General features: G+C 35.6%; 1 non-coding gene across 1 annotated transcript; it reads right to left on the bottom strand.

The window, feature by feature from the left end:
- Positions 1-5,376: 5,376 nt before the first annotated feature.
- LOC122090299 lies at positions 5,377-5,483 on the bottom strand. The gene has a single exon (XR_006143537.1). It is a non-coding gene; the product is annotated as a small nucleolar RNA R71 (small nucleolar RNA).
- Between the last annotated feature and the right edge of the window lie 4,182 nt (positions 5,484-9,665).

Genomic DNA, 9,665 nt, shown 5'->3' with positions numbered 1-9,665 from the left:
AGGAGAAGGATAAACAGATATTTATAAAACAAACAATAAAAGAGTTGTCTTTAGGCTCTCTTTGTGTGATTTTTATCTGTATTTATTAACTATTTTTTTTGAAAATTATTTGTGACAATAAATAATATTCGTTTGGTTATTATTTATAAAATAGATTAAATAATAAAAAAATAAGTTTAAGTTTTTACTTTCAACTTTGAGCTTCGAGCAAGAGAGATGATGGATTTGGGATTTTTTATCAGAAAAGAATAAAATATATTGAAGTTACATATATACCATTGATTTTGAGTATTTAGCACATGTGCTCAATTAAGGTAGTAAAAATCAACATAAATGATTTGTTGCCACAAATCACAAATAGCTTGAGGGTAATTTATGATTTGTGATTTATTCTAATTTATTATAAATAGAAATAAGTATTATAAATTATACCAAACACTTGTAAAAATAGGAATAAGTCAAATAAATACAAATAAAAATCAAACCAAATAGAGCTTAGTGAAACAAACTATGCCCATAACCTAAAAATCGCAAATCGGTTCTTTAAAATAGCCAAATTAGTCTCCACAAAAAGAGAATCATCAATTTAAAAGATAAAATGCAAAATCCTAACGGTGAAATCTATCGATATAGCCATCTTAGTTCGGAAATACTTACAGTTGGAATCGATTTTATTGAAATGTAGAGAGAAGTGTAGAATGTAAAGAGCAACCTTTATGTTTTTTTTCATTAGAGAAATTTTCATTAAAAAAGGAAAAAACTATTGAATACATCCGTCCGAAGAAGTTATATACATCCTTTCTTTCCTGTTCAAAGTTTGTTGGGTAGGTTAGTCAACAAGATTACTATGTCCAATGTTGGTTTAACACAAAAAATTAAGTGGCCAAAAAGTGGATGAAAGGTCAAAGGTTAACTTTGTCAAAAGGTTTGCATTAGTCCACACTTCTGCTACTTCCTACTTCCTTTCTAAAGCGTCCTTGAGCCCTGATAGTAATGTCCTCACACATCCCTCATAAATGTCTCCTGTCATTATGTAATCAGTCATCAGTAATGGACATATACCGTTATAGAGAAAACAAACAGCCCATCCAATTGCCGGTTTGGTGTTGTAAACACGGAACATATCATGACAGGCTTACTAATGGAGGGGACTTGGATTTTGGAGGTGATGAAGGCAGTATACTATATGGGTTATGTAGCTGGATTGGTAAAGTATACCAATGAGACCACCATGATGCATGCTTGGTAATTTGATGGCGGTTGAGTTTGTATGCCGAAAAGATAATCTTATTTCTATAGTACCAAAAAAAGTAGAAAAGAAAAGCTTAAGATCCTTTTGTAAGATTAAGGGAATTAAAGAAATACATGATAAGGGATTGAAAGGATGAAGCAGCGAGGGAGGAAGTTTGCAATCCCAAAGGATTGGCCACTCAGTTGCGCTTGGTGATCTCGCAAGAAAGGAAAAGATGCCAGAGAGATTCATGTTGAGTCTTGCACAAGGCACAAGATGTGTCCACAATAGTCCACTGCCCAGTCACATCCTTAGTCGGAAGACCATCATGCAGTAATCTCCAAAAGAAAAACTTAAATTTGGGATGAATGTGGGGTTTCCACAAGAATCGCTACCAGTGTGAGCATGGAGAAGAGCAAGAACACCTGTTTGATATTCCATCCAGATTAGTAGGTGTGACAGTAGATAAAAAATCTCTGCAACGTTTATGTTGATGTAATAAAATCCAAGAAAACACTTTCAATTGAGTAGCATAGATGAGAAAGAGAGTTCCTTTTCCAACATAAAGCTAAGTGATATATTTATATACCATTATGGCACTGAAATTTATATACCATTATGACACTGACCAATGATGGCCCTGGTCGGTTCTCAATACCCCGACCTCAAACTATGCTATATCCATACATGAAAAGACCTGGACCATGCACAGTCGTCTTTGGTAAGGCCGACCTCTTATCTCGTAAGGAGTTATAGACTAAGCGGGCCATATGTTCTACCCCACGAGTGGTACCAACCGCCCATGTGTGGCCTAAACCCTTTGTATGATCATAGGACTGTGAAGGTCATAATTGTTTCTAGACTTAACCATGTAACAAACTTGACCCATGTTAAGTTAAAAAGTTATTTTACTACAGGTTGACCATGGTCGGGTTAACTATTACTGCTAGGGTTAACCGTTGCAATATCTGTCACCTCAGGCTAGATAGTGATTGGCCTACTAATGGCGAGCAGATCCACATCAATAAGGAAAGCAGCTAACTAACCAATAGGAGGAACCACCGACCTATATATAAGGAACACTTAATAGGATTTTTACGGTAAGACTCAATACATAAGAACTCTACCAACTTTTTCTTTCTTCACTCATCTGGATATTGACCTAAGCATCAGAGCATACATCCCAGAGTTCCTTCTGGGTCAGTTTCTATTTTGTGTCTTACAACTCCAAGCTAAGAAGGAAACTATAACAAAACTAGGTTTTTGGATCTCTCTTTTTATATTGGAAATAATGTTTAAAAATAAAGGTTTCCACATAACGAATTTTGAGTTTCTTTATTGTTATCACATAAATTCGTATTTGGAAACCAGCTTTGAAATTTGAACAAAGGGAAGGTGTGGGTGGGTGAGGGGGGTGAGCCAACTCGTTGGTGATGGCTAGAGGTCCGGGGGGTATGGTCTGTAGGGATGATAGTGGGAGTGGTCTACAGAAGCGGTGGGAGGCCAGGACAGTTTTGGGTTGCAGAGTGATGGGTAGGAGTGTGGGAGGCAAAGAAGAAGGGGAGAGGAAAACAGAGAACTAGAAGAGAAAATTACAAAATTATGTTTAACTTAAGAAGTTTGTGATGAGCACATTTATGTGTGAAATCTAAGTAGTAAAGCATGCATTTTTACATATTTAAAATGGAGTTACCATGGTTTTACTCTCTTTTTGCAAGTTTTGTATTTTAAAGGCCTTAAGTATTATTGGGCATCATATCTCTCTAACAACAATTACCTAGTGTAGTTGGTGACCTATGGTGTGCAAAATTCTCTTCCTCACTCGAATTTCATGATTGTCTTTTTTTTGGAGAATTTTGTTGAAGATTTCCTGTTTTTCACTCACTTAAAGCACTAAAGGTATGGAGGGAATTTCCACATCATCACCAAAAGATTGTCCAAATCACACAAAATAAGAAGAAAAATCGTCCAAGGGAAAGAAAACAAAATTGGCCAACAAGAGTTGCACTCAAGATTTTGAAGAGAGGGAGAAAAAGAAGAGAAAAATAAATAAAAAAATAAAATAAAATAAGTAAAAAAATTATAGAAAATTTCTCCAAGTTTATTTTTCTCTTCTCTCTCCTCCACCTTAGCACTTTTGGTCTTAAAAGATCTCACATACTAATTATGGGTTTCCCCCTTTTAGGAAAGAAAAATTTGTTACCCTATCTCTCCATTCCCTATAATACAACTCATGTAAGAGGAGGGGAAACATTTCATTCTTCTTCTAGGTTTTTTTTTTTTTAGTTGCTCTCTCTCTCTCTCTCTCTCTCTCTCTCTCACTCTCTTTAGTTTTAATTCTTCTTTGTTTTTGCTTTAATCACTTTTGTAATAGCTTTTTAGTTCAATTAATGCAAGCACTCTTTTATTTTTATTCAACCTTTTATGTTTATGATTTATGCAATTGAGTTGTAATTTTTAAGTTATAGTTTTAGGCTTAGATCTAGGTGACAAGATCTCGAGCCGTGGAGCATCTTTTTTTCAAGTTCAGTTTTTTTTTTTCAAGATTTGTTTTCTCTAGATCTAGAAATTTCAGATTTGATTCATTCTAGATCTGGTTTTTAGGATTGGCAGTATCTCAAATCACCTAAGCTTTCAAGTTCAAGCATTGATTCAGTAGGTAGGCTTCTTCAATAATCTTCTCTCCCCCCTCTCATTCCCTCTTCTGACTACCCTTTCTTTCTTAATTTAGGATTTTAATTTCAGTCGTTACATTATTATTTTTTCTTTTTCCCAAGGTTCATGGTTAATGTATGTGCTCGCTTTGCCCCTCCTAGTCATAGAACCATTATTTTATTGTTTTTATTTTAATTGCCTCCCTTTCCCTAAAGCCAAGTAAAGTAACCCTTGTAAGAGTGACTCTCTGATCAAGTAGGGAAGCTTATATTATGATGCATCCCTTGGGCTAAGTAGAGAAACCTACTTGTGAGCCTCTCTCTAGCTTTATCCCCTTTTTTTACTTTATTTTTTTTTCAACATTTTTTTCCTTTATTGCTTTTTAATTGCGCGGGTTGTTTATTTTCAGTTATTAATTTATTTAATTTTAATTGCGTGGCTTGCATATTTAAATTCTTAAATGATGAATGGTTAGGACGTTATTTTTTATACATATGTTTAGGATGGTAGTTAGGATTAGATCACAACCATTAATCAGTTCACTTTCGCATTGTTAAAAGAAGCAAAAAATAAAGTGGCTGCTCTCCTTGTGTTTGACCCATAACTATACAGATCCGTACGCTTGCGGTTATATTTTAAATTCTTAACAAGTTTTTGGCGTTATTATCGGGGAGATAGTTCCATGTTAATTTTCGCTTTCTTTTGGTAAATTAGAGTGTTTTTTTTTACTTAGTTTTGTTTTTGTTTTTCTTTTATTGAATTCCTGAGAATAACAACTTGAAATGATAGTTATATCAGTGGAGGTCGCCAAGCCTCACAGTATGATAAAGACAGGTTTCACCCTATAGCAATACCTCAGGAATTGACCTAAGCAACCCCAGATCCCTGTCAGTAAGCTCCCAAAAAGCAAAAAAAAAATAAAATCAAAAAATAAATTTTAAAAAAGTTTTTCTTCCCATTCTTTTGTGTTTGTCTTACTCTAGTTGTTGGTAGTTTTCTATTGCATGAGTGCTAGGGGATACATAATACTGAGAATCGGTTAGAAAGAAGAGATCCAACAAGTAGTGACCCTATACCTATACTCTCATCAATACCTTTTAATATGGAAGACCAACAACCAAACCCCTCCACCTAAATCTCTAAAAGATAGGTTCTACCCTACTAGAGCAACCCAACCTTCTTGCATAGTTCTACCACAAGCCTAGGGCAATAATTTTGAGCTTAAATCTCAGTACATCACTATGTTGCTCTACTTCTATGGGCTACCCTCTGAGGATGCATACCTATTCCTTAGGAAATTTGAGGAGGTTTGTGTTCTGATTAAGGTCCAACAGTTGACTGATGATACTGAAAAATTAAGGTTTATAATTTTTGGCCTCAAAGACCAAGCTAAGAAATGGCTCTATGGTCTGCCAACCAATTCCATTGCCACATGGGATGGGTTTACTCTAGCCTTCCTGAAAAAGTTCTTTCATTTGTTTAAAACCAATAAACTCAGGAGTGACATTCTTCAATTCAAGCAGAAACCTAGTGAGTCTTTCTCCAAATTTATGGAGAGCTTTAAGGACCTGCTTCAGAAATGCCCTCACAATGGAATTGATACATGGCAACTTTTTCAAATCATTTATGAGGGTATTGATTATCAGACTAAGCAGTTGTTAGAGTCTATGTGCCCCAAAGGTCTTACATCTTTTACAGATGAAGACGACGCTTGGAACTTTTTGCTTGAATTGGCTGAGAAAATTAGAAAATGGAAGTCTACTCAAGAAATTGAGAGGACACATAAGGGTTACCTTGTAGAAGGTGTTGTGGCCAAAGAGGCTCAACTTGAGAGTCTTATTAAGATACTCGAAGCCATAGTAGTCAAAGGACCCATCCAACTGAATCAAATAAATCATTTTGTACCTGTGTAGTTGGTGCCAATCTCCTACTCATGTGATGGAGGAGTGCCCTAATATTTCTCATGTGAATAGTTTAAATATAGGTGATATAGGTCCTAAAAATGTGAATGCCATGTCCCAAAAGAACCCTTGTAGTCATACCTATAATCCAGGACGGGGGAACCATCCTAACTTCTCTTGGAATTAAGCAAATAATCAAGTCGGTCCTAATTTTCAACCCTTGAGTCAAGGGTAGTTTGTTCCCCAACAAGCCAATCATCAAGTAGGTCATAATTCTCAACCCTTGAGTCAACGACAATTTGTTCCCCAACAAGCCAATCAAAGGAACATGCCCCCTAATTAGCAGAGCAACTTTAGGATCCCCACTCAATCTTTTATTCCACCACCTCCTGTAAATCAACCTCCAGGATTCATGAGAGAAGGTGTTGATTTGGCTAGGCTTTATTCTTTAGAGAAAAGCATGGAACTTCTCATGAGTACTTTCATTACAAGCCAGCATAACATGGAGAAGCAAATCTCCCAACTTGCTAATGTTTTGCATGAAAGGGAGAGAAAGGGAAGATGCCTAGTCAGCCTGAACCAAATCCCAGGAATGAGAATGTGAATCATCAACCAATTCCAAATCAGTTGAATTCAATTTAAAAGAGTGCATAACAAGAGCCTTAAAACCAATGTAATGATGTTTATGCTCTAGGGAGTGGCCAAGAGTACTAACAGAGTGTTCCTAAATCTTTCCTATCTATTACTCCTGTTAACTCTCCTTTTGTTGAGAACACAAGTGCGCCTCTTATTCCAGGTTCGTCTGATGAACCTAAAGCAACTAAAGATGATTTGGGTGAGGAAACCAAACATAATTCTTCTGAAAAAGAGCAAAATCCTAACAGTGCTTATGTTCCTTCTGTCCCCTCTCCTAATCGGTTGGTAAACAAAAAGAAGAATGCTTCCATGGAAAAAAATGTTAGAAGTCTTCAAAAAGGTAGAAGTGAACATCCCTTTTTTGGATTCCATATTCTAGATCCCCATCTATGCAAAGGTCCTGAAAGATTTATGTACTCACAAACTTATCACTAGTGTGCCCAAAAATGTGTTCTTGGCAAGCAATATTAATTTTATAATTACTTAGCCTATAGCCACCAAGTATAAGGATCCAGGGAACACTACCATAACTTGTGTCATAGGCAACACCTACATTGAGCAAGCCTTACTTGACCTTGGTGCAAGTGTGAATTTTTTGCCTTACCATGTGTATAAGTAACTAGGATTAAGAGAATTGAGAGCCACTGGAACTACTCTTCAGTTGGCAGATAGATCTGTTAAGATTCCTAAAGGGATGGTTGAAGATATCTTACTTAAAGTTAGGGAGTTTTTATTCCCTGTTGATTTCATTGTTTTAGACATCCAATTAGTTGCCAACATTCGAGAATAGATCTCAATTATTTTTAGTACACCGTTCCTTGTAATCAGTGATGCCATAATTAATTGTAGGAATGGTACCATGGAACTTTCTTTTGGCAACACTTCTGTGGATTTTAATGTCTTTAGGTTGGGTAAGCAACCAAATCCCCATGAGAAGGAAGTTCATATGCTTTAGGAAATTCCAAATTCTATTGAGATATATTTTGATATTGATTTTGATTCTAAATTTCAAAAGTACATGGAACAATTGGGTGGTTTTGATGACGGAATTATGTCTGAGGTTTGGAGTCTCCAACCACCTATAGAGCCCTTAGGACCCCCTTCCAATTCCATTCCCAAACCTTCTATATTGGAGCCCCCTAAGCTAGATCTTAAGGATTTGCCATCTGTTTTGAGGTATACTTTCTCAAGGCCTGACCCGACTCTTCTGATAATAATTTCTTCAGATTTAACTTTTAGCCAGGAAGAGAAATTACTTAAAGTGTTAAAATACAATAAGGAAGCCCTAAGTTGGACCATGGCTAACATCAAATGAATTAGTCTTTCTATTGTTCAACATCATATTCACCTCATTGAGGGGTCCAAACCTTCAACAGAACCCCAAAAGAGAGCTAACCCAATGATGAAGGAAGCCATTCAACAAGAAATTTTAAAGTGAATGGATAATGGGATCATTTATTACATTTTTGACAGGGGCAAGCATTTTTATAATAGATCATTTGAGACCCTCATGAAGAAATTTGGAACCACCCATAAGTTGAAGCCCTTCATTGAGTTGTCATCTTCTGTTTTGGAAGAGGTCATAGATCTCCATGAACCTCTTTACACTGATGACTAACTTTTAACCATGTATGACCCCCTTGCATTATCTTCGCTTTTAATTCTTTCCATGCATTAAGGACATTGTATGACTTAAGTGTGGGGGAGGGAAACTAGTTTTTACTTTTTTCACTTTGTTTTGTTTATTTTTCTTTTTATTTTTTAGATTGCTAAGGATGAAGTTCTACTTTAGCTTCTGGCTAATGATCATACCATTCGGTTGCTTAATGTATGAAAATAAAAGTTTTGATTAAGGTATTCATCTTGAATATAAAAACTCTGTTGAGAAGAAAGAAACAAACCTATGTCTTGAGATGAGACTTTCTTTTAAAAAATAAGAGACACATGTTTTATGGTGTTGGACCATATATAAGTCTTTGGTTTCCTTGTACTCTTAATTTGAAGTTGAGACCTTATTTTTAATTTAGTATGAGTTGACAAATGCATAATTTTAAATAATTTTAAATGAAGTGTGAAATGTGGTATAAACAAAAGTAAGAGTTGATTCCTTTGGAACTAGACAAGCCATTGTACCTCAAGAAGCATGGTGACTTGATTGAAACTCTTAAGAAGGAAACTTCTGAAAAAAAAACTATGGCATCATTGTCTATGTGGGTATATGTAAAAAGCGAAACTACATAGTAACTTGGGTGTCTGGTGTTTGCTCCACCATGTCATTCAAGCCAAAAGTAGTGGAGTAGAATAGAGTTTATTAAGTAAAAAAAAGAGAAAAAAAATGTGCAAATGTCATTAATGCTTGGTAAGATGTTTGGTCAAAAGCACTCCAACGCCTTAATCCTTGGTTCCCTATTTTTTCATAAGTGATTTTGCCTTAAGATAATAATATTTTAGAAGAGAAGAGGTGAGTTCCAAACTAAGAAATATGCTAGTGCCTGAAATTGATATAGGGTAATAAAAGTTTAAGTGGAGGTCTCTTGTAAGAGAAATTATCTTTGCTCCGGATCGGTATGGTCCTTTCCTTTAGCTAATGTTAGGATTTGTTTATTCTGAATTTTGGGTGTATATTCACTGCAAAAACCCACGAGACACAACTCGTCCACTAGGGGTGACCTAGGGGTTTAAAGGCTTGTTGCACATGCTAAGTGCAACCGTGATTATTACGAAAGTGAATTAGGTTTTTTGTTATTTATATTTTAGTTTTTTTTTCTTTTTGTTTTGCTCGAGGACTAGCAAAGTCTAAGTGTGGTAAATTCTGATAAGCACATTTATGCGTGAAATCTAAGTAGTAAAGCATGCATTTTTACATATTTAGAATGGAGCCACATTGGGTTTTACTCTTTTTTTGCAGGTTTTGTATTTTAAAGACCTTAAGCATTATTAGGCATCATATTTCTCCAACAACAACTACCTAGTGTAGTTGGTGAGCTATGATGTGTAAAATTCTCTTGCTCATCAGGAGGTCTCAAGTACGAATCTCATGGTTGTTTTTTTTTTGGAGAATTTTGTCGAAGATTTTCTACTTTTCACTCACTTAAGGCACTAAGGGCATGAAGGGGATTTTCAGGTCATCCCAAAAAATTGTCCAAATCCCACAAAGTAAGAAGGAAAATCATGGAAGGAAAAAAAATTGGCCAACAAGAGTTGTACGCAAGATTTGAAGAGAGGGAGAAAAAGAAGAGAAA

The sequence above is a fragment of the Macadamia integrifolia genome, chromosome 9, assembly GCF_013358625.1.
Source record: "Macadamia integrifolia cultivar HAES 741 chromosome 9, SCU_Mint_v3, whole genome shotgun sequence".
NCBI classification, from domain to species: domain Eukaryota; kingdom Viridiplantae; phylum Streptophyta; class Magnoliopsida; order Proteales; family Proteaceae; genus Macadamia; species Macadamia integrifolia.
Note: the sequence above shows the minus strand (reverse complement) of the source record. Positions and strands in the feature narration are given on the sequence as shown.